General features: G+C 42.2%; 1 long non-coding RNA gene across 1 annotated transcript; it reads left to right on the top strand.

Annotated features, from left to right (window-relative positions):
* The first annotated feature begins 4,485 nt into the window (after positions 1-4,485).
* Positions 4,486-21,680, top strand: LOC109319262. Its single transcript, XR_002103444.1, has 4 exons — positions 4,486-4,498; positions 6,908-6,913; positions 15,242-15,247; positions 21,599-21,680. It is a non-coding gene; the product is annotated as an uncharacterized LOC109319262 (long non-coding RNA).
* The last annotated feature ends 1,279 nt before the right edge of the window (positions 21,681-22,959 follow it).

Genomic DNA, 22,959 nt, shown 5'->3' with positions numbered 1-22,959 from the left:
CCCTGGGGGTCTTTAAGAGGAGGCTAGAGGAACATCTTGCTGGGGTCATTTGACCCCAGAACTTTTTCCTGCCATGGCAGGAGGTCAGACTTGATGATCTGCTCAGGTGCCTTCTGACCCTACCAACTATGAAACTGTGAAACAGTTTAGTGGAGTTTTTTTAACTGCATTATCCAATTGTAAAATGGAAAAACACAGGTAAAGAAGATTAAACTAAAATAAAACTATCTGTGAATTTCCCTCTTTTCCTACAATAATGATAGTATCTAAGTTTTGAACTATATCAGACAAACTTCCTAGCTGCATAAAATGCAGAAGAGCATTATTCAGTATTAATGTCTGTGCAGATTTGTTAATTTTCAAAAAAAACAGGTGACATTTTATGACATTATCTATGTCCATAAAGTTAGGTGAAAAGGATATGAGCAGAAATAGACTCTGGGGGAATTTAGATCTGGGTTAGAGGGAGTCCCCCAACCTCAAACAATGTCACTTCAGCAATAGACTACCTAACTCTAATGATTATAAAACCATAGGGCCTTGCTATAGACACAGATGCCAGTTGTGTCCTCTCAACACAGACCACATCATCACTGGATTGATAAACATAAATTATAATATCCAGGGTTCACTCGTCTTTATACCCCATCACCTGCTTACAGTGTTCCTTGCTTGGATGGGAACAAGCAAGCTCTAAGGAAGAGATGAGGCAGTCAGAGTGGGATCAGGGGGCAGGCGGTGTCTGTGGGAGGAACTGAAGGGATCAGGGGGCCAAGTGACATTTACAGGTGGGTTTGGGAGGATGGGAGGGCATGTAACTTTGAGTACAGAGGATAAGGGCTATAAGGAATGCTTACCTTCTTTGGGACTTAAAGAAGTCACAGACTGCTGCTCCTACTATGTGGTCAGAAATGACTATAGTTGTGCCTCTGCACCCCCTCTGGATCTGCACCTGGTATTGCCATGACCAGAGAGCACAGCCCCTGAAAAAGGACAAAAAATTCAGACTTATATGGGGGGAGGAAATAAAAATATCCTGCTTTTGAGGCCCAGAATTGGAAATGAACCCTTCTCTAAGACAAACACAATCAAGATTCATTCTTGTTCCTTTGCTTCTGGCCACCTTGAAAACTAAAAATGGGCTACAGCATTTTTACCTGATATGTCACCCATTAAAATCCTATGCAAGTTAGTCATGCACAAAAATATGCGATGGCTGTTGGTTATGAGAGGTGGCAACCTTGGTGAATTTATTATTTTGTGATCAGTAACACAACCTCACCAACACACTTGGTACTACCTGGCATTTTTGATGGCAGCCTTAGAAAAGAAGCTAAGGACTGTCTCCTCAAATTGCCCTTTTGTTCTGAAACCACAGCTATCCAGGAAAGCAATGTGGTGCATTGATGGATAGAGATAGAGTAGAAGAGGGAGGAACATTCGTTAGGGATTCAAAACCCTTGACAAATTTAAATCTCAACTACACTCATATTCCTTGAGTTGGCTAATGTTTCAGCTTTTGAAAGTTCATAGAAAGTGTTTCAAAATTTCATGCAATAAAATTCCTAGTAGTCAAATACTAAATTTGGGGTTAGAGATGTATTTGTGTCAGAAATACTGATCACATAGCCAGTTAGAGGAGAGAAACAATGCAAGATATAAATATCCGTCAAAACTGAACATAAAATTTTTCATGATCGGGGATCTGAGTTTTCTGTTTGCAGTGGTAAATGCAGTAAAACCTGGATATTCTGTTTTTAAGGAAAAAAGCCAAATTTTCTCTTTTAATGGAGAAAAAACACAGAAAACAGTGGGTTCCCCCCAACTTGCAGGCTGGTGTAAGGGAGGAGTTGAGACCCCAGTAGTGAGGGGGGGAGGGAGTTGGGCAGGGCTGGGGCTGGGGCCAGAATGTGCAACCACAGGACCATGGGTGGCTCATCTGGGGGGGCAGGGGAAGGGAGGCTGGCTCCCTACCACTGCACACACTACCAGAAAGGGCATGGAGGGCATGTGCCCACCAGATTTATGCATGGGGCAGAGGCGGACTGGCCGCTGTGGACTTGGGCTCCCTGCTCTCTCCCCAGGGACTCCGTGGCCCAGCAGATGGGACCCAGCGCAGCAGGGCACAGTGGAGTGGGAGACAGAAGCTCAGTGCTTTAGAATTAGTTTAAATTTCAAAAATTAAAGGTCTTAAAACTGGGAAGGTAGAATTTTCATTTAGAAAATGTATTTAACAGTTTCAATATTTTCCCTACTTCGGAGCCAAATCAAATCACTTGTTCCTATTAATCACTTTGGCTTCAATGATTTAGGATATTTTTACCTCAAAAAGGCTTCATCAGAAAATTTCTGGCCAGTATTAAGAGATTAACCATCAGATCAACTCAGGCCTTTTTTACATGAAGATCACTTTTTAAAAGCAGCAACTCAAACTAGTATTTTCTATGACTCATATTCATCCCAGCATCAATTTATGAATCCGCAACGTTAAAAAAGCTATGTACACTCTGAGTCAGCATTCCCTCTAAGTTGTGTGGTGTACATAGCCATGTAGGTGCTCCTGGTGGCACAGCATGAGTGCATCTGTGTGGCCATGCATGGCACACAGCTTAGAAGGAACATTGCTCTGAGCATTTAAAAACAAAAAATCCAGCCTCAGCTTTTATACTATATCCTGTCTAGAAAGATTGACAAATTGTCAGGATCCCCTTCACATTTACAGCCAGAAGTGGGAATAGAGAGTGGCAGATGGACTGACACATATTAAGACTGTAGTTACACCTGGAGTATGCTATGACATTCTACAACACTTGGTGCACATTATAATATCCACCGCTATGTGGTTAAAATAAGTTTAACACATTTATACATGCAAAACACTCTCATTTTACACCATATCTTTCTAACCATATTACCTGTTTAGAAAGATTAAGTGCACAACTCTGAAGTGTTAGAAACAAGCTACACTCAAGGTCTCAGAAAAAAAACACAGGCCATAACACTTTACATATTAGAAAAGTTTGTTGCTTCATGGTTCAAAAGTAGACTGCCCAGTTTTTCTGAAAATTTCCCAATAGCAGTCACCTGTCATTAAAAAATTTCTGACTCAAAAGAATTTTAATGGGAAAGTTGTGAGAGGTGAAACAGCAGAAGTTAAAATGACATGGTTTCTGCTGTCTTAATTATGGATTCATTACTGCAGTTCCATAATTATTAGTCTCATCTTTTTCTCCATGCACTTGCCTGGCTTCGAATGCCTGTTCACGTGCTGCCTTAGCCCGGTCAGTAAAGGGTGTGTTCGATAACTTTGTGTAACCCCTGAGGCAGGTATTTGTTGCCATGGAGGCCACCCCCAAACTTTCCTGCCACAACTTTGAATGTAACACCAGTGGAGGGGGTAGCCTCTGGAGACTCCTCAAAAGTGGTCACTTTGCTAGCCGGATGTTTATGGGGCTCCACCTTCCCTACACCCCAATCTTATGCCAACCTCTGACGGGATGCCAGGTCTTAAAGCAGCCGTTCCTCCAGTGTGAGTGTTCCTGAGTTTCATCACCTCTTGGAGGCCCTCTGCTTTGTCCCCTCACTTCCCATGAGTGGGATGGCACATAAGCTGAGCACCTGTGTCTAGAGTCCCCTGATACTGACAGGTCCTGAGGCCTGTTCAGGTGCCCTTGATCCTGAGGCCTGTTCGGGTGCCCTTGCACCAACAAAAAAGGAAAAAGAAGAAAAGGAACCCCCCCACCCCTGCAAATCCAGGGTTGTATTAGCCGATTCCCCTCAGCTCTCTTGCTTATACCTGGCAAGGCACTCCCCAATGTCATTCCCTCAACATCTCCCATCTCTTTTCATCCTCAGCCCATCTCCATGGCCCAATACCTGGGAACAACTGAGCAGGTGGGCTTCTGTATCCCTAGGGTCAGTCACAGCCTCTCTCCCTGGGTCTCCATCTCTGTCTCTCCATTGACTGGCACCTCCAATGCCACGTTTCCCTGACAGTGTTCAGAGCACATCACCCTGAGCACTCCCCAACATCTGGGGTTTGACTTTGTTTTCACCAGTGCAGGGATCCCCTGCAGCCTCTGCTGCTACTCCCTGTCTGGGTTACCTTTGCTCACACTGGCGCAGCCTGCTACCAGTGTGAGGAGCCTCCACCACCTCTCTCACTTCCCCAGCCTCTTCGCCAGTGCCCCCTTTTATTCCTTCCAGTTGGGGATTCCCTATTATGTGACCCACTGGCTATAATTGAATAAAGATACAACTTGTGAACCACATGTGATCTCTCCTCTGCTCCTCTGGTGTTGTGTCCCCTGCAGGTAAGTGACCTTTTTTATTTCTTTTTATGTACTCGTCTTTGCTGTGCCCCATGGGTGCAGTTCCCAGGTCACTTTTCTTTCTGTCCCCAGGACACTCCACTTATTTTATTGGTTTTTTTATGTTGTATTCATGGATTCAGCACAGAGTAAAGACACTTTAAATGGAATTCTATTTTTCTTTGTATGTCTAAATGGTGCAAGCCAATTACATGGCATTTTTGGCACTTTAAGTACAGTTGGCAAAACTATTACCCAGTAAATGTACGTGCAAAGACTGAGTATAAGCAATAAGTTATACACTTTCAAGGCTCATATCCAATACAATCTTCCTTTTGAAGTTAGTCTCCTGAGAAGGAGAGAGAGATGAGGCCAGGAGAAGTAGAAGATATAAATCAGTGATATAGATGCATAAAACCTCCTCTGAGTAGAGGGGTCTTTAGTTTGTATGTCTAGCTTCTTTTGCCTGATTTGTTCAAGTGCTTCAACCACTTAGGTGCTGGGGTAAAACATAGGAGGATCTGCCTTCTCTATCATTTTTCCAACACTTACACTCAGGTACATGTGCATATAGCTGGCCACTGTGTAGCATATGGTCACTCTATGCACATGCACTTTAGTCTTTAGCTTTAGACTACAGCATAAAGCTAAGGCCAAAACCAGCCAAGTAGGTGTCTATAAGACTGCCATTTAGATATATAAAGGAGAATAGCATTCTACCCAATATTTTTTGAAAATCTGTTTATCCCTTCTCTGTAATTGCAAAAGTGTACTTATATAACTGCAAGTCATATGTTGTGGCCACAAACTCATAATATGCTGAAAAATCCAGTTCAGTTACTATTTAACCATCATAAAATTAACTCACACAGGGTACTAGATGTTAGGGTGACAATATTTGGATCTTCGGGAACACTGGATTTGCAGCTGAATGCAAGGCTTTAACCTGTGGCCTAGCAGAGCCGCTAACCACAAGGCAGAATGATAGCTAGGCCATCCATTTGCTTATGCTAAGTAACCATCTTAACTATGTCAACCATTTTTAAGTGAGTCTGCATGCTGTGAATGACATGAAGCTTTAGGAATGTGGAAGGTGGTACAATCTGAGACAGAAAAACAGACTGGAATGTGAAAAACAACACATAATTAGTAAGAGAATCCGAGATGAACATATGCAAAAAGGTGAATAGTGATTGGTGAAGAAGCCTCCAGAAACTTCCGAGTTTTAGTCAAAGTCCACCCATTGACCAAAGAAAAGGAGTCAAGATCTTAGACATGCACTTATAGCAAAAAGACATGTAAATGAATAAAATGCATAGGCAATTCCATGCTAATGAAGCATGGAAGCAAATGGAGATGAAGCAAATGGAGGTGGAATAAATGTTAATGAGTATAAACCAATGTGTATAAATGTGGAAAAAACTATTGTTCACTCTGGCTGCCCAGTTTGTTGGTTTTTTGAGAGCTAGTCTGAAGCTGCCTCCATTCGGAATAAAGCTGTTGAGAGCAATGTGTGCTGTTTTTTGCTCCCTGCTTGCTCTGGCAATTGGATCGTCATCTCCCTAGTCGCTGGGCACCGCATGGAGTTGGGGTCTAACACTAGACAGGCCTGACGTAAGTATAAAATACTTCTACATACAACCAAGGAAACATTTATCTTGGATGATTTTGTTAATTATCTGCCTATAATGAATTTCTACAGCTTAGTGTGGTGTTTGCAAAAAAAGTTCCCCTTAACTATTTTCAAACAATAAAGAAATTCCTTCAGGTGCTGATGATTCTATTGCTGAGTTTACGGTTTTGTTGATACTTGATTTAGTTTGATTTCATCTACAAAATTAGCTTTATATTTCTTAATTGCAGCAAAGTGAGATGTACTTCTGCTTTCCTTCTTTTTTTTAAATTCAGGCTGTACTTAAAAAAAAAAAACAACCTTTATTTCATACCTTGAGTTTTAGTTTCCTGCATCCCTTCTTTGTTTTGTGGCAAGGATGGTTCCAATTAATGTGATTTGATGTAAATGCTCGCACAGAAAAATGAGAGGACACACCCTCCTATACATACATTCTACACTGTTACATGACCTACCCAGACCTTGGGTCTTGGTGAACAGGCAGGAGCAATACTATTAGCCTGCATAGTTCCTAACTGAAGCAGGAGGACATGGATTGGAGTAAATAAGTTACTCTGTTCCTCTACTCATTGATCCAAATATCTGGGCTAATATTTGAAAATGTAGTGATTTCCCACAGGCACCAGCTAGTAATTAATTACTGGGAGCAAGAAAGAAGCCTGGAAAGAATTTTGGATCCAGCACTTTTCCCAGGGTTCTTCCAACAAAGAAATACTAGCCCTAACTCAGCAGGTTCTCACCCACCATCCCACTTTCCCCCCCTAAACTAATCAACATTTATTTAAGAAAATGCAAAGAAAAAAGATGAAACACATTTCCTGTGTCTGTAGATGTTCTTAAGGGACAAAAGCTTTTAACTTTTGCTCTTTTTAAATCTGCAAATCTCAGACTCTGATTGGTTCATTAAATCACCCAGAAATCTACCCATCTAAGTAAAAGTCACATAACTTTCTTTATATTTTAGTGTTCTGTTTTTTGCGGGGGTTTTTTTTACAGATCTTCAGATATCCTTCACAACATACTATATAAAATTGACTAATCTTCCACCACTTTCCCCAGAGCTGCCCCTGCTATGCTCCTGGCATGGGCTCTGGCTGTACAGGGTGCCAAGCTCAACCAGGAACCACAGTAGTAGTGGGCAGATTTCCTCTTCCTGCATCTGCTTCCTGCTCCCCCCTCCCCATGGTCTCCACTGCCTGGGAAGAGGAGAAGCCCCCTTGTTCTCTTCCCCAGTTGCTGTCTTCAGCTGACACAGGCACATTCCAGCTGGACTGCAGAAAGAAGCTGTGTGATGTATTGGGCTTGATCAGGGACAATGGTGATAGTGGGAGTTGGAGGTCGCCAGTTCCTTCCAACATCTACTCCTGGCCAGTGGGGACACCTAAGGAGAAGGACAAGCAGGGAGCAGCGGTTCAGGAAGGAGGAACCCTCTCATCACAATTGTAATGATGTAAAAGGAGCTGCTCTTCTCTGCTCTTCCATGCACCCAAGTCAGTTGAGGATAGCAGTGGCATGGAGCAGGTCTGATGGTGGGGGCACCATGGTCTGTTGGGTGATGTGCTGCATCATCTCTGCCAAATTCTAGATCTGACCCTGTCAGCTTCCACTGTGCACTCTTATAAAGGCCAGGAGGCATCTGGTCCACATGGATCATTGCACCTTAAAGATACCTTTAGCATGAAGAGTAATTCATATAACACAGTTCATTTTTTTAGGGGCATTGAGATTAGGGGAAAGATCAGTGCTTTGATCTTACTGACTTTTTTTCAAAAGACATGAGACTTGCAGTATGCAACTATGATTTACTAAGGGATTCAAAATTATGAATCTTCTGCAGTTCATATGCTAAGATTCACTGAGAAAGATCTTTGAGAAAATACTGGATTAAAAACATTTGGAAAAACTTCCATATACCAGGGAGCAGAACAAAAATAGCTAGATAATACCAAACAGTAGTAATGTTCCCTTAAATGTAGACTTCCAAGTGCTCAGACTGACAAGAAAACCAGAGCCAGAAGAATGGCATTATTTCATTGTATAATGTCCACAGGTGACTAAGATACAATCCTATGTAATGAACCATTTTGCTCTGAGCTGGCATTATTTGCAAACAGAAGGTCCTACTGGCAGAAAATATGGCACTTGCTGTGTTCGGCAGGATTTCTCTCTAAGCTTATCTTTGGTTGGCTTCAATGCCCTGTTGAAACTAGCACACCACCTTGTAAGTGAGCATTATCCCCTTCCCCCCAACAGATGGGAATGAGCATAGGCATGCAAAAGAACCAGGGTGTGGATCAATTTTAATTATAATGGCAGGATTCTCTCTGTGCAGAGCATCCAGGGATAAGGTTACGGGGATAATCTGTCATTATTACTGTAGCAAAAGAATTGGATTCTAAAGCTGAGACACACAAAATGCTGGGTTTGCTTCAGTCAGAATTTGTGTTCAGCAGGGGTGGACTGGGTTGCTACATTGAAAACTGTCTCCTCTTGGCTCAATGGCAGATGCACCAGCAAAAAATTCATTTTACAACTGAATTCTGCCAAATAGCACAGCCAGGTGCAGAAATTAGCTTCACAGCTTTATACAATGACCATGTAACATTTTGTCTGAATAAGGCACCTCATTTTGTCCAGATTCAGTTGCCCATGTGCTGTAAGCAGGGAAGATGGGTCAAGTGAAACTATTGTGGAGTAAGTTACCACCTAACATAAGATCAGTTGACTCTGGCCGTTTGCTATATTTTCAAAAAGAAAAGAGAAAGGAAATGAATTGAGGGGCAGGCAGTAAAAAAATCAAGGGGACTTAGGGGAGTACTATGATTGGAATGGTTTCTTTACAACATAAATTGACTTTGCTCTTCCCATTTTATGTTTTTGGATAGATAGTTCTGTACATTATCAAACAAACCTCCTTCACTGTCCAAGCCTTTCAGCATAGAGATTGCCATAAATGCTCCGACTGTGACATTCACATTGTTCCCATATTTTTTTTAAACCTGTAGCATTGTATTAACATAAGCCAATTGTAATTCTCTGTGTGGAGAGTTGCTGAAAGCATTGAATGAGAGGGAGGTTAGTGGTGGCAGTAGGAAGGTTCCCCTTCCTGTGCCTTCTTCCTGGCCATACCCACTGTGTGCCCCACTAGCCCAAGGGTTCCAGTTGCAGGGAGAGGCTGTGCTGGGCATTGGGTTCAGCCAGAGACAATGGCAACAAAACAGGGGGGTGAGTGCAGCCATACTGGCACACCCCTGCTGCATTTACCCCTACAATAGAAATGCTTCCCTCCCATACCTTCAAGATGGATAAGACACAGCTTTCTCAGACTACTTCTCATAGGCTTCCAGACAGAGGAACTACAGATCACCTGATGTATCCTTACCTTTTGTTCCAAGGGTAAGCCACACTCCTTTAATTTTGTATTTTCTAGAGTAATGCATAAAGGGTCAGGAAATCAAAAAAATACAGAAAGGTGAAAGTCATGTTTCTTAATGCAGTGGTTAGAAGGTGCTCAGATACCAGTGTTGAGGACAGCATAAGCATGTGATAAAATAAAATACAATGACTCTTTGTACACTCTGGCTGCAAGACTCTGAAGTACTAAATGAAGTGCAGTAATGACTGCTCAGCATCTTGTGTAGGCGCAGCCTCTGGGTATGGAGAAAGGAACAAGTAATTTTGATTTGAAAGGCAGGTTTAGAGAATTTCCTACACATCAGTGCTTCTGGAGTAACTATTATGTCTGTGCCCATCCTGTGGTAAGTGGAAGTTAAACCTGGGGCACTGATTGAAACAGGTATATTAGAGAGGTGGAATTTAACTTCTACGTACCACAGGAGGATTGGAGTGCATATGCAAAGCAGCTGACAAGCAGTAATTCCCTTCCTTATTAATTTGGGTATATTTTTTATTTTTCCTCTGTTTATCCTTCAGAGAAATGTTGGGACTGATTTTATCTATTTTCCTCAAAATCCATACTACTCCAAAGGAAACAGGAAACAGAGTGAAAGATAAAGCCTGAAATTCCCATGGGTCAGCCAAGTCAGCCTACATTGTATAACAGTTGCACAGGACAGATCCAGCAGACTATCCATTAGAAGTTATCTCAGAGTAGGGCAGGTTAGTACCATTCTTTACTGAAGGCTGTCTCCATGGCATGATCTGTTCCTGTAGAAGTAAATGGAGCATTCAGTAGTGCTAGTTTAGAACCTGTTGTATTGAGAAATGGCATAATGGACTAAATATTGTATCCCTTCATCTTTCCCAGAAGCACCATAGAAACCTAAACTGACAAATAAGAGAGGAGCAGGGGGCCATCTTGGGGCTGGGCCTCATGTTGGCCCATCTACTTCTCTAAGTAGGGCAGACCATCCAGTCTCTCCTGCCATGACCTGCTGTTTCTCAAACTGGTGTAAAATGCGGGAGGCTGCCCATTTTAATGCCCTGATGTCAGGGGGCATCATATGCAGCTCCGTACTATTGCTACACCATGTCCCATGCCTTGCAGATGGCACCTAGTTGATTATTGCACCTCAACCCTCCTTTTAGTCATACCCACGACAGTTATGGACAAAATAATTTTTTGCATATGGGCACAGCCATCCCCACCCAGAATAACCTATAGCTTGGTAATTAGGGCAGTCCTCTGGTAGTAAAAAAAAATTAATTTGAACCCCTCAAGCACAGGAAGGACAAGAACTGGTGGTACTCCATCCTCTCGCATATTTGTATTTTAAAGGAAGAATGATACCCCAAATCCATAGGTTCATACCTTCAGGAGAGGGTTTTGGATCCTAAGTGAACAGATATACCTCCCAACAAGGCTAAGGAAACTCAGCCAGAGAGAAAAAATACAATTCTGGCCTCAGCCTTTATTATTGGTTATTTTCCCATGTTGCTGGATGTTTTAAATCCCTTTCTGAGATACTTATAGGCACACCTACACCATCTGCTTACAACACCCAAAAGAGTTGCCATTAAGCATGTGCCACCTACTCAGTCACACTCTACACACTACAAATGCCAGAAATTAAGCCAAATAGCCCCCTTAGATCATCTCTAAAACACATGTCAAGAACTATATGTGAAACAAAGACCCTAAGAGCAGCATTCAGTGCCATTCTAAGCCAGTCAACATGGGTGACTGGTGCCTCCCGAGTCTGGAGGGACACCAGCAGGGCACAACCAGGAGGGGGGTCCCCCAGGAGTCAGCTGGCAGAGCCAATATCGGGAAGGCACTGGAACTCTCTGTTCCCCCCTACAAGCCAGAGTACTCACTGACAAGGGGGGCACCAGCGTGGGGCACATGCCCCCCCATCCCCCCCATTGCCTATGGCAGCCAATATGGCATGTTGGGGGATTTGTATATGTAGAGCAGGAGGGAATGACCACAGCATGTTTCACAGTGAAGCTCCCAGGCATAATATAGAGACATGATAAATATAATCTTACTCTCTTTCTACCATATAGGAAGCCTACATGCCTAACATGGTTCTGGATTCCTTGAGAATCCAGATATCTAAAAATGTGGTGTTTTAATAATCAGTCTTGTGGTGCCTAAGCTCCTTTTTGGCTTTAGCTTTTTGAAATTTCACTCAAGAAAATTAATTTTCAACAAATTATCTTTGACTAGCTGTACATTCACATTGGCTAGAGACAGAAATTACACATAAACTGGTATAAGTGATAAGAAACTGGTTCAAATCTATAACAGAAGATGTTCAATGCACATAAATTGCTTTCAAAATGGTCAAAACTGCTTTAAGGTAAACCTGGATGGATGTAGTATCAGACTGAACTGATTTAGGTTAAATTGGTTTATTGAACTTCTGTCTCAGGTCCACTCCAGATTCAAGTCAGCTCACAGTCTCCTAGTATTCCAGGATGCTTTGCACTTCCCCTGCAAGCCCCCTCTTGCAGGGTGGATAAGCTAGTCTTGACCTAGCTGTCTGCTCCAGCCAAGCAGGAAGGTATGCTCTGGCATCCCCACAGCTTGTGGCCAGGCATGTGGCTGCATTTTGAGACTCAAAACTAAATTTCTGTTTACTAGCTTACTGGCTCAATCAATGCAGCTTAAACTAACCTGCAAAAATTGAATCAATTAAGCCTTGGGCTTTTTGACTGTCTGTACTTAGCCATTATTTCAGCTCAATCATCTTTTGAGATACTTGTGTACTTTAATTAACAGTGGCGATGGTTAGTGGGTGCATGGGGGTGCATGTGCACCCCCTGAGAGTGATGGTGCACCCCTTGGTTGGCTGTGCTTGCCACTTAGGTGACGGGCAGGGGGGACAGGCAGGAGCACCAGTGTCCTCTCTGCAATCTCCGGCCAGGGAGTGGAGTGCCACGGTGCTACCAGAAGTAGCCACAGCCACTTCCAGAAGCAGCCACAGGGTTCGGCCGTCATGTGATTGGCCATCTCACAATTGGCCATGGGGGACCCCCACCCCCCCCAGTCACTGACTGGTCCCTGGGGGGCATATTTCCTACCTGACTAAGGTGGCACCAGTCACCCATGTTAATTAGCAAGTACAAAATAGGGCAAGTCATACTTTGTTCTCACTTATTAAGATTACTGTAATACATAAGTGCCTAACAGACTTCACGAGTTATCACAGGCTTATTGTACCAGGTATTGTTCTCATATATAAGAGGTGAATGAAAAATGTACCATGAACCTGCTTTTAAAAAAGCAATTAGTACTACAAAATTCACCTGGCCACCCAGCCAAGGGCTTCCCACCAGAGAAATCTGGCCTGAAATTTGAAGCAATTAAGGTGCATTCCTACTTTAATTAAATTATTTTTTACTAAAACAATAATTATTTCAGTAAGCATATATTTCAGTGTTTCAAATTTCAAAGCAGATTCTCTGGCAAAAGATGTGCTATGATTGAGGTTCCTGGATTCAGACCACTTTTTCTCCAATGCCTGCTGCAATAAATCCTGAAGCAGCCAAGGCTCCAGGTGGAGCCTACTGCTATTTTTTCTAGGTGCATCTGCATGTGTGCTTTACTGCAGAGCTGACTAATTAGCTCCGCAGTAAAGCATCACCATATATATGTCCACCCACACTAGGGCACAAAAAATTGATTAGCTCCTCTATAGAATAGTACTATCCTACAGTTGAACACATGTGTAGATGGTGACTGGGGTTGCTGCGACATGAGGTTGCTACAGTGTGGGTCCTCTTCTGACCCACTGGAATAAAACATGCTTTGTCTGTTTGTCTCTTTTTCTTTTAAATAAGATATTTTCCAATATGAAGATTTTCTCCAGTATGAAGGTCCAATTCATTTTTACCTTCTTCTCCTAAGACTATACAACCCCTCCCTGTTTTGTGTCACCTGCAAACAAATTTAGCACTCTCTATATTCCATCCTTCAAGTCATAAATTAAAACATTCAATAGCATAAGGCACATGGGATGCCTTAAAGTGAGGTAAAATGGATGATGAGATACAAAAGCACCAAAACAGAATTCATCAACACCTACAAAACAAGAAAGTCAGAAAATTGGTCTGATTTCTGAAGCATGTTCTTAAGCCTCTAAGCCAAATTTATCAAGGGAATAACAGGTATTGTTGATTTCCTTCAGCCTACCATCTATCTAATTTTCATTAGAAGATAGTTGTACCTTTTGCAAGTGTTCAGATCAGAACCTGAATCCAAATGCTCCAGGTTGGGCCTATTTCAGCTGTTCCTTTTCTTATGTATGTAACTGATTATAGCACAGCCATTGCTTTCTGATTGCAGGACAGATGAAACCAGTGATTGTTTCATCAAAAAAGAGAGGGAACAGTACCAACTGCTGCTGGAAATAAGTGAGGAAAACTTGAAGTGCATCTCAACAATGCACCAAATTGCTCAGTTTTGTTTGTTTGTTTGTTTTTTTGGAGGGGTGAAATTAATGGAAGCAACATGAAATAAATAAATTACTGTGTCCCATAAGTTGGTTGCTAATTCCAGATGCACATTTAAATTGAGATAAGGCTCCCAAACTATCTAAAGACTTTTTAGATGTCTGGGCTGGTTCCAAGAGCCCCACATTTGAACTGCTATGGAGAAAAAAATTAAGGTTTACAAATACTAAGTGTTTAAAAAAAATACATAAAGCCAGTAAGTAGACCTTGACCTGTTTATTAAAACCCTGAAACTCATAATTAACATAATGGGATGAAAAACAAATACAACACAAAGTTTCCCCTTGAATATGACATTCTCCATTAAGGTGGAGGTTAAGAGGAACAACATTAAAATGTTTGGTAGCTGTTGGCTGTCAACCTGGTCTCCTTAAATCAGTCCCTTAAATAGTCTAACACAAAAAAAAATTATTTAACCACAACCATGGGTATAATTTATTGAATTTGAACATAGAAACAGCAGTGGAACATAGTAAACATACACCAAGAAGAACAGCTTTGTGTATATATGGTGGTTTACATTCAACAAAGTATAGGTTATGGGTGTTAGATAATGAAGGGTTTCGTTGTGGAGCTGTATCACTCATAGACAATCTGGAAGAATTTTCTCTGAAGGATGCGCTACTCCCTGTTCTCTCTCTCTCTCTCTCTCTCTCTTTCTCTCTCATTTGCTGACCAGCTGGAATAAGATGTGGTTTTTTGTTTGTTTTCCATTTAAATGTTTTTTCCCCCAAAACTCACTAATACTTAATGCCAGTATTGGGCCCTGCACCATACCACCACAGTCCTACATGCCCAGATCAGGCAACATTTTTGCTGCTACTACACAGCAAAAATATAACAAATCTTTTGTGAACCATTCTAACCTTTATGCCAGGTGCTAGATGTCTAAAAAGGGGGTTCACTTTTAGGGGGGTTTACACCACTTCTGTATTTAGCTCTAGCTCCACCCAGGAACCTGAGACTATCAATTTTAACTGGGTGTTCTAATGCAAACAAACTGCCTCACTCATGAGCAAACGTTAAACTAAAACAGTTTATTACGAGGGAACAGGGAACAAGCATATACCTTAAGGAAAACATAACTATTAACCCTTAACTATATCTCAAGCAGATCACAGTCACAGTTAGCTCAGACCAGATAACAGTCACAATCAAAATCATTGGCAAACCAAACTGAGGAGCTACCACCTTGCCCAGTCATCTGAGAAGGGAATCTTACCAGGGTTGGGGTTCAGGGGATATATCCGCTATGCCAGTCAAATGCCAAGGGTGGGGTAGCAAAGCCTACACCCAAAGCTTTGCTGTTCCCTCATGCCAAGGTTATTGCTCTGCTCCACACATTGCTCTCCTTAAATGTTCAAGCTCTACACACAAGTTGTGGGTGATATAGTGCAACAATTCAGTGGTTCAGTGCATAATTTTTTATTCTGAAACAAACTTCATGAGGAAAGTATTTTCATGCTCATATGGCAGATAAATAGGGGCTTCTATTCTTCTATACAAGTGCCTAGAGAAGTAATGCTGTGGGGCCAAAAAGTTATTATTTAAACAATGGTGCTTGCATGTTGGACTTGAGAAATAGGTATACGTGACCTCTACTGCAATATTCAAAAGCATATGGAGTTGCCCTCAGGTATTACTTCATATTTTCTATTAGGGTCTGTATAAACAGCACTGTTGCAGTGAAAAGTAAAAGAAGACCACACTGAAGTTATGTAGTGGTGAGCAACTCCAAGCAAAACTCTTGGAGCATAAAAAATAAATTCTGAATTCCTTAATGTAAAAATGTTAATAAATATTTAGTTCATAGAAGGGGTAATAAAGGAAATACTGATGTTTTCTTGCTTTCAGCTGATTTTTCCATCAGATATTTAGAGAGGCAATGGGTATGACCAACATGCCAGATTTTATCAAATGTATTTTTATTATTAATCTTTGATTATCTATTAATATGCAACCCAGTGAGCACTTGGTCAAACTGCTTACGTAAAACAGTAATTTAAGTATTAGAGCCTATACATAAGACATGACTATGCCAGTGCAACTGCCTTTCCACGAATGTAAAAAAAAGGTGCAGAAACAAGGCACATAGGCAATAGAATCCAGTGTACAGTAATTCTGAAGGGACACGACAAGTAATAACACAACTCCATAAAGATATGTGTCTTCAACTATGCACATAGCCATATACTTGATATACAAAGGCTACTGCTTGTTCCTTGCAACTTGAAGGCAATATCTATATTAGGGCTACTTTAGAAATTCCCCGGAGAAGATTGGTGAGCAGTCTACTCTGGGTCCTGGTGTAATTTACATTGGTTTTAGATCCCAATGGGCACATCTACATGTTCATTAATAACAATAGTAACTGGCAGACAACTTCCTTTGGGTAAATGTGCTATCCTTTATTAGTTCAATAGTTGAAAAAAAATTATTAGCAAGCCTTTGGGTTTAAAAACCCTTTGTCAGGCTGAGGAAGCATATGCAGTTGGTGTGTGATCCTCCTGGATGGAATGAATAGTAAAGAAGTCAGAGGTTTGTATGCATGCAAAAAAGCCAGCCAGTGAAGACGTAAATTGAAGAGTCAGTGGGTAAGAAACAGGCTGGGGGCGGGTGAGGAAGGGGAATGAATGTGTTAGACCCCAACTCCATGCAGCTCCCAACAACTAGGGAGACGACGATCCAATTGCTCATGGATCCTGTTACTCATTAGCCAGAGAAACAGGAAGCAAACACCAGTGTACGTTGCTCACAACAGCTTTATTCAAAATGCAGACAGCTTTGGATTACCTCCCTCACAGACACACAGCCTGTGAAACCAGGAGAGTCACAGTGAACATTAGGTTTTTTTACATTTTATGCTTGGTTCATGCTCATTAACATTTACTCCACCTTTGCCCCTCTTTGTTCTCATCTCTCTTCCTCTTTTAAGCTCCACCTCTGTTTACTGTTTACTTCATTAACATGGAATTGCCTATGCATTCCACTCATTTACATGCCTTTCTGCTAAAAGCACATGCCTAAGACTTTGACTTTTCCATCCTCCGGTCACTTGCTGGTTCTTTCTGATTTCTTGCTGACTCCTCCTTCATCTCCAAAGTCATACTTCTGCTTTATCTCCTGACAATACCTAGTGGGCTGCATCTTGTTCTTCTTACACAATGGGCTCTATACTTTACAATACTACAACACTGTTAAGAAAACTGCTTGCCTAAGTGTTTGCAATGTTACTTTTAATATATCATCCTGCCTTGTGGTCAGCAGCTTTGCTGACACGTAGAATAAAAGCCTTTATTCAGCTGCAAATCCAGTGCTCCCCAAGTTCCAAATACTGTCACGCTAACAGAATGTAGCAGATAAATAGTGGAGAGGTACCTGGGGAGTCACATGTCAGGCAGGTTATAATGTGTCATAAATCTAATTTCTATATTTAGTCCATGATTTCTTATATCCAGGAGGTTGATTAAGTGAAGTTCATAGGTTCATCTGTGAAAAGTGTTTTGTAAATTCCCTTTAAAGGTCAGAACTGAGAGATTGGAGAGAGAGTGGTTTTCCTGTGAGAAATGTGCCCTCACCAATAGTTGGGTATTTTTGTCTTTAACAGTTTTCCAGTGTGTGTTCATTCTGATGTGCAGTTGTTGTTCAGTCTCTCCTACATATTTTCCATCAGGACATTTGGTGCATTGGATGAGAAATATTACATTTCTGAAGGTTCAGCTGTAAGATCCAGGAATGCTGATGGCTCTGTTGTGGGGTGTAGTAATTGAGGGGGATGGTGGAAATGTGTTGTCAGGTTTTGCATTTCTTATCATGACATGGTCTGGATCCAATGCTTGGAGCTGTAGGAAGTTTGCTTCTGGTGATGAGGTTAGCAAGGTTTGGTGCTTTTTTGAAGGCCAGGATGGGTAGTTCTGAGAAGTTCTCTTTAGGAATGGGGTCTCCTTCTAGTATGGGTTGCAAATTGTTTGAGGATTTTCCATACAGGCTCAAGGGAGGGTGATATGTCATAACCAGTGGTGTGCGATTCATGGGGTGTTTCCTTCTGTACTGCAGCAATTCTTCACATGGTATCCAGCTGGCCTTTCAAATGTGTGATCTATCTCTCTGGAGGAATTTCCTTGTTGAGTGAAAGCCTTTTTAAGATTTGAAAAGTGGCAATCCCGGGTGTTCTCCTCTGCAAATTCGGTGGTATCTGAGGGCCTGGCTGTATATCACAGCTTTCTTGGTGTGTTTAGGGTGATCGCTGGTTATAGCAATCACCTTGTAGCAATCACTATAGGTTATTGCAATAGTTACTGTGCATTTAATTTAGTATTTGCTTAATGAATTACTAACTAAATGCATAGTAACTACAGTTACTGCACAGTACTGCCAGCACACAGTTTTTTTGTGACTCTTACTGTGTGATGGCCTAATATTACTGAACTGTAGTGTATTAGCAGTTTTTGTCTGGCACACTACTGTACAGTGTTATTAGGCTACTGTGCATTAAGCATCTCATGTAGTAATGCCCAATGTATATTATATCTGTGTCAATGTGATGTATTCCTAGGCCCTCTGGGAAAATGGTTAAAGACAGTCAGTAGCCCGGACTGTTACTTTCCACGTGCTAAAGAGCTTCTCCCAGAATCTTAGTGTGGGTTCAGGTTATCAATTGGCACAACTGACATGATATTCGCAGCTTGGCAGCTGTAGGAAAAATGCCAAAAACAGCATAATCCTTTCTATGTGGCCTTCTTCAACCTCATGAAAACCTTTGACTCTGTCAACTGAGAAGTGCTATGGAGGATCCTTTTGAAGTACAGATAACCACTGAAATTCATCAACATTTTTACCTGATCCATGATGGTATGTGAACGGTGATTGTAAGTAAGAAATCTATCACAGATAACTTTGAGGTTAAAATGGGAGTTAAGCAAGACTGTATCATCACCCCAGCACTCTTCTCCATATTCCTTACTTCAGTGCTACATCTGACCACCACAAAGTTCCAGTCAGAGTGGAGCTAAACTACAAAATGGATGGTAAACTGTTTAATCTCAGCCATCTTCAAGCCAAAACCAAGATCACCATAACCTTAATCATCAAGCTGCAGTACACTGACATTTGTGTACCGTATGCTCACTTGGAAGCAAACCTTCAGGCAATTGTCAATATCTTTATCGAGACATACTGTTGCCCTGAGGGGTCAGGCCAATGCTCAGGATCTCAATATTGCACTGTGAGATAGGAGGGCATGGTGTACAATTGCACATATACAAACACACAAATCAATTAGGTGCATACACATGCACACTGTTAGCTCAGGTACGTACACATCCAAACCAGCCTAGGCATATGCATACCTATCACCAATTCAAGCACATACACTATACATCCCAGAAGTTAGACACAGATCACTAATTCGTATATCATACACACAATGCCACACACACATACACACACACACACACACACACACATGCACTCACACTAGCAACTCAGATACACACACATTCAAAATAACCAGTTTAGGTTCATGCACACCTATCACCAGTTTAAGCCCATACATGCTACACACACCAAATTTAGACACAATCAGTTACCAGTTACCAACACTTGCACATCCAATATACATATGTGGATTACTTATTCATATATCACACACATACACAATGATATCTATCTATCTATATATGTGTGTGTGTGTGTGTGTGTGTGTGTGTGTGTGTGTATTTACTAATTTACACACATACCTCCCACCTACACATAGGTAAGTTCCTAAGTTGGGTGTTGTGATGTGTATGTATGTATGTGCTTGGTGTACTTGGGATACCTGGAGAAAGGTTAAGATAAGAAAGTAGAAGTGTAGGGAGTTAAAGTTACCAGGACCAGGATTAGAACCAGTAGACTAGAGGGGCTTGGGCTGAAGAACTGAGGCCTGGGGGTAACTTTAGGTTAATTGATCTGAATTGATTAAAAGACAATGCCCAAAGCCTGCAGAACAGGGAAGTGATGCCAGCACAGAGGCTGGGACTGGAGCCAGAGCTAGTGGGGAGCTGAAAAGGTACGTGGGGAGAGGAAAAATGGGACTAAGGGAAAGTGTGGGTGTTAAAGAGGGGCTCTGGATGTGGGGAGCCAGAGGATGGCTACGGAGCAACTAGAGAAGCTGCAGGGAGTGGCAGTAGGTGCTGGGAGCTGGAGAAAGGCTCCAGCTGCTGGAGAAAATGGCAGGACAGCCACGAGGAGCTGGAAAGCTGCAGGGTGTGGGGGAGACTGAAAACAGCAGCAAATCACAGGAAAAGCAGCAGGAGAGACTGAAAGGCAGCAGGGGCAGCAGGAAAGAAGAGAAAGGCAGCATAAATTCACAGGGAAAAGGCAGTAGGAATTGACAGGAGATCGGGAAACTAGGGGAGAAGAGTGGGGGCTAGAGCTGAGAGGGAGAGAATGAGGATGGAATTTAAGATAAGGAAGGGACTGGGATTTAATAAAACATGACCCAACTTGGGGTTGCAAATGACAGTGGTTCTATTGAACAGGGAAATGGTGACACAATGTCTTATTGGTTCCCTTGCACCTACCCACACACACAAAATGGCAGCAGGGGCTAGAGAGGCTTGGCGCAGGGGCTGAAGTCCACTGAAGTCCAGGACGAGAGAGAGACAGAGAGAATTGTCCAAATTGTAGGAGGAGGTGTGCAGGTAATATCTACCTATCCAGGCTTGAAAGGGGTCCTTGTCCAGTAGATGTTGTCCAGAGGGGGGTTGCCGGCAGGGCCTCTGGGTGGTGTGGCATGGTGCTGGTCCAGATGGAGAGGGCATCCCACTGGGTCTATTTTCACTGCCCCTTTTTATAGGGGCAGACCTTGTGTGACTCTAGTGACAGGAGGCATACCCAGGGAAGGGTCAGCGCTTGGCATACTGAGCATGTGTGCTTCATGCAGGGATGTGAAGTTTTGGGTGTCTGTAATGGTGAGAGTTGCTGGTTCTGCAGGGTCTTTTGTCTTTCAAATGCTGGGTTCTTGTCTCTGTTCCTGGGTGAGGTCCATGGTTCCTGGATGAATCAATGCGGAGGTGATGGCCCAGTCATTATAGGCCATTCAGTAGAGGCCTGCTACCATCGTATTTCAATCATGCCCAATCATTCTCATTCATCGGGGAACCAATTTACATGGGAGGGGTACAATGAATCATATTGTTGCAACATGGGATGCCCAGGCAGGGGACAGAAGACAGAGGCTTGACATATCAAATGGAACCTTGACATGACTTCGGTTCACTTACAAACACAGGCCTAAACCATACACTCCATATCCATATGAAACAATGAAAACCAATCCAAAAATGATAATAATACAATATACAACAGTAAAAATTAATACAGACCCAATAATTATACAAGATAAAACAGTGGATATCCAAAACCAAAAACCTGCTACCAAAATAAAAATGTTAAAGCTTATCCTAAGTTTGAGCTCACTTATACTTATCTATAGGGAATAGAGAGGGAGAGAAAATTCAGAAATGGTTGGGGAAGGGGAGGGAATGCAAGAAATAAAAGGAAAGAAAGAAACTGGGGGTTTTTGCTACATTACTAGTAGTAATAGACATGCAAAGGAAAAACAAACACAAACCATTACAATACTACCCTGGTTTCATTAAGTATATGGGGAAACAGCTCAAGTTTAACTAATACAATTCAGGTTCAGAAATCTATGCCTAGAGAGAAGGGAAAGAGAGAAAAAAAGCAAGAGCTGGGGTCTCACCAGTCCAAGACACTCAGGTTCCCATGCTGACAGGTAAGGTTCTTAGCATAATCCTTGAAGGGAGAAGATCCGTTTCTTCCAGCTTCTCGAGAACAACAGCTGATGGTGTCAGAGAGATTTCTGTCTTGAAGCACCCCATTTGCTGATTTTACAGCTTTTAAAAACCATCAGTTCAGATTCTTCAAAGCATTCTTTTAATTGTGTAAATAATTGTCTTTTCTATTGACAAGCGATTATCTGGTTCAGAACATCTCAAGAAACTGATTAACAACCAGGGAAAACATAAGTTTTTAAGGAGTAATCAAACACTTAGGAGCCAGCTTGAAATTCTTATGGATAGCAGATAAACTGCATGGAATACCTCATTGTTTCTTCAGGAACAATAGATAGCTTGCAGCATCAGGGTTTTGCATTTTTACCTGTTGTGAATAAGCCTCAGCTTAGCATGACTCCCAGATCTTATTTAAAGGAGTTACTTGGAGTGTTCATAAACTTTATGGGGAGGACTTCCACTAGTCATCCCAGGAAAAGTATGATAGCATTTGTGGTCAGGGCTCTGATGGGCTGAATGCTGTGATGAATCCTTTACCATTGTTCAAATGTTGCCCATACCTCCTCTGACTCAGTCTCTTTGCCTCGGCGTTCCCTAACCCAGCAAATGAGTTTTAGTCAATCAAGTTTAAATAGGCCTCCCATAGTGGAACTGGGCAATGTATGGCCCAAGATGCCTATTAAACTTTACTTCTGCTTAGTTCTGGTTAGATGAGGTGTGTGTGTGGGGGGGGTCCTTTGTAAATCCAGATTAGAATTGGTCTGATAAATGCTGAGCTGGGTGTTTGTAAATATGGGTCGATTAGCATTTAGAGCACAGATTCCTATCATGCAGCGCTCCCCTGCTTCTCTGATCCCAGAATTCACCATGGTCTTTGTTTCGGGCTTTTTGTTCTCCATCTCCCATGTAAATGAATTGTCATCTGGTTCCATCTTGGATGCAAATGAGACCGGGGTGTTGCTCCCTTATCTGGAGGGCTTTAGGTGTGTCTCCCACTGTATCTTCATTGTCTTTCATAATCAGTTCTTGTTCAGGTAAAGAAAGAGCGGGGGGAAAATTCTTTGTGAGACAGGCTGTATCCTGTGCCAGAGCTCCCCAAGAACATGGAGCTGAGAGGTAACAGGGCTATCTGCTTCACAGCAGAGTTGGACCCTCCCCTCTGCTCTCTGGGCAGAGCTCCTCCAGCCCAGACTTGCAGACACAGCAGGGTCTGCTGGCTTCCCCATGCCCCCCACCACCTCCCCTCTCACCATTTTCTGCTTAAGCAGGGATTCCTTCCTCCTCTCCCACACCATGG

This window comes from Crocodylus porosus, unplaced genomic scaffold, assembly GCF_001723895.1.
Source record: "Crocodylus porosus isolate Cpor-Errol unplaced genomic scaffold, CroPor_comp1, whole genome shotgun sequence".
NCBI classification, from domain to species: Eukaryota; Metazoa; Chordata; order Crocodylia; family Crocodylidae; genus Crocodylus; species Crocodylus porosus.
This window is presented reverse-complemented; position numbering and strand designations above follow the sequence as displayed.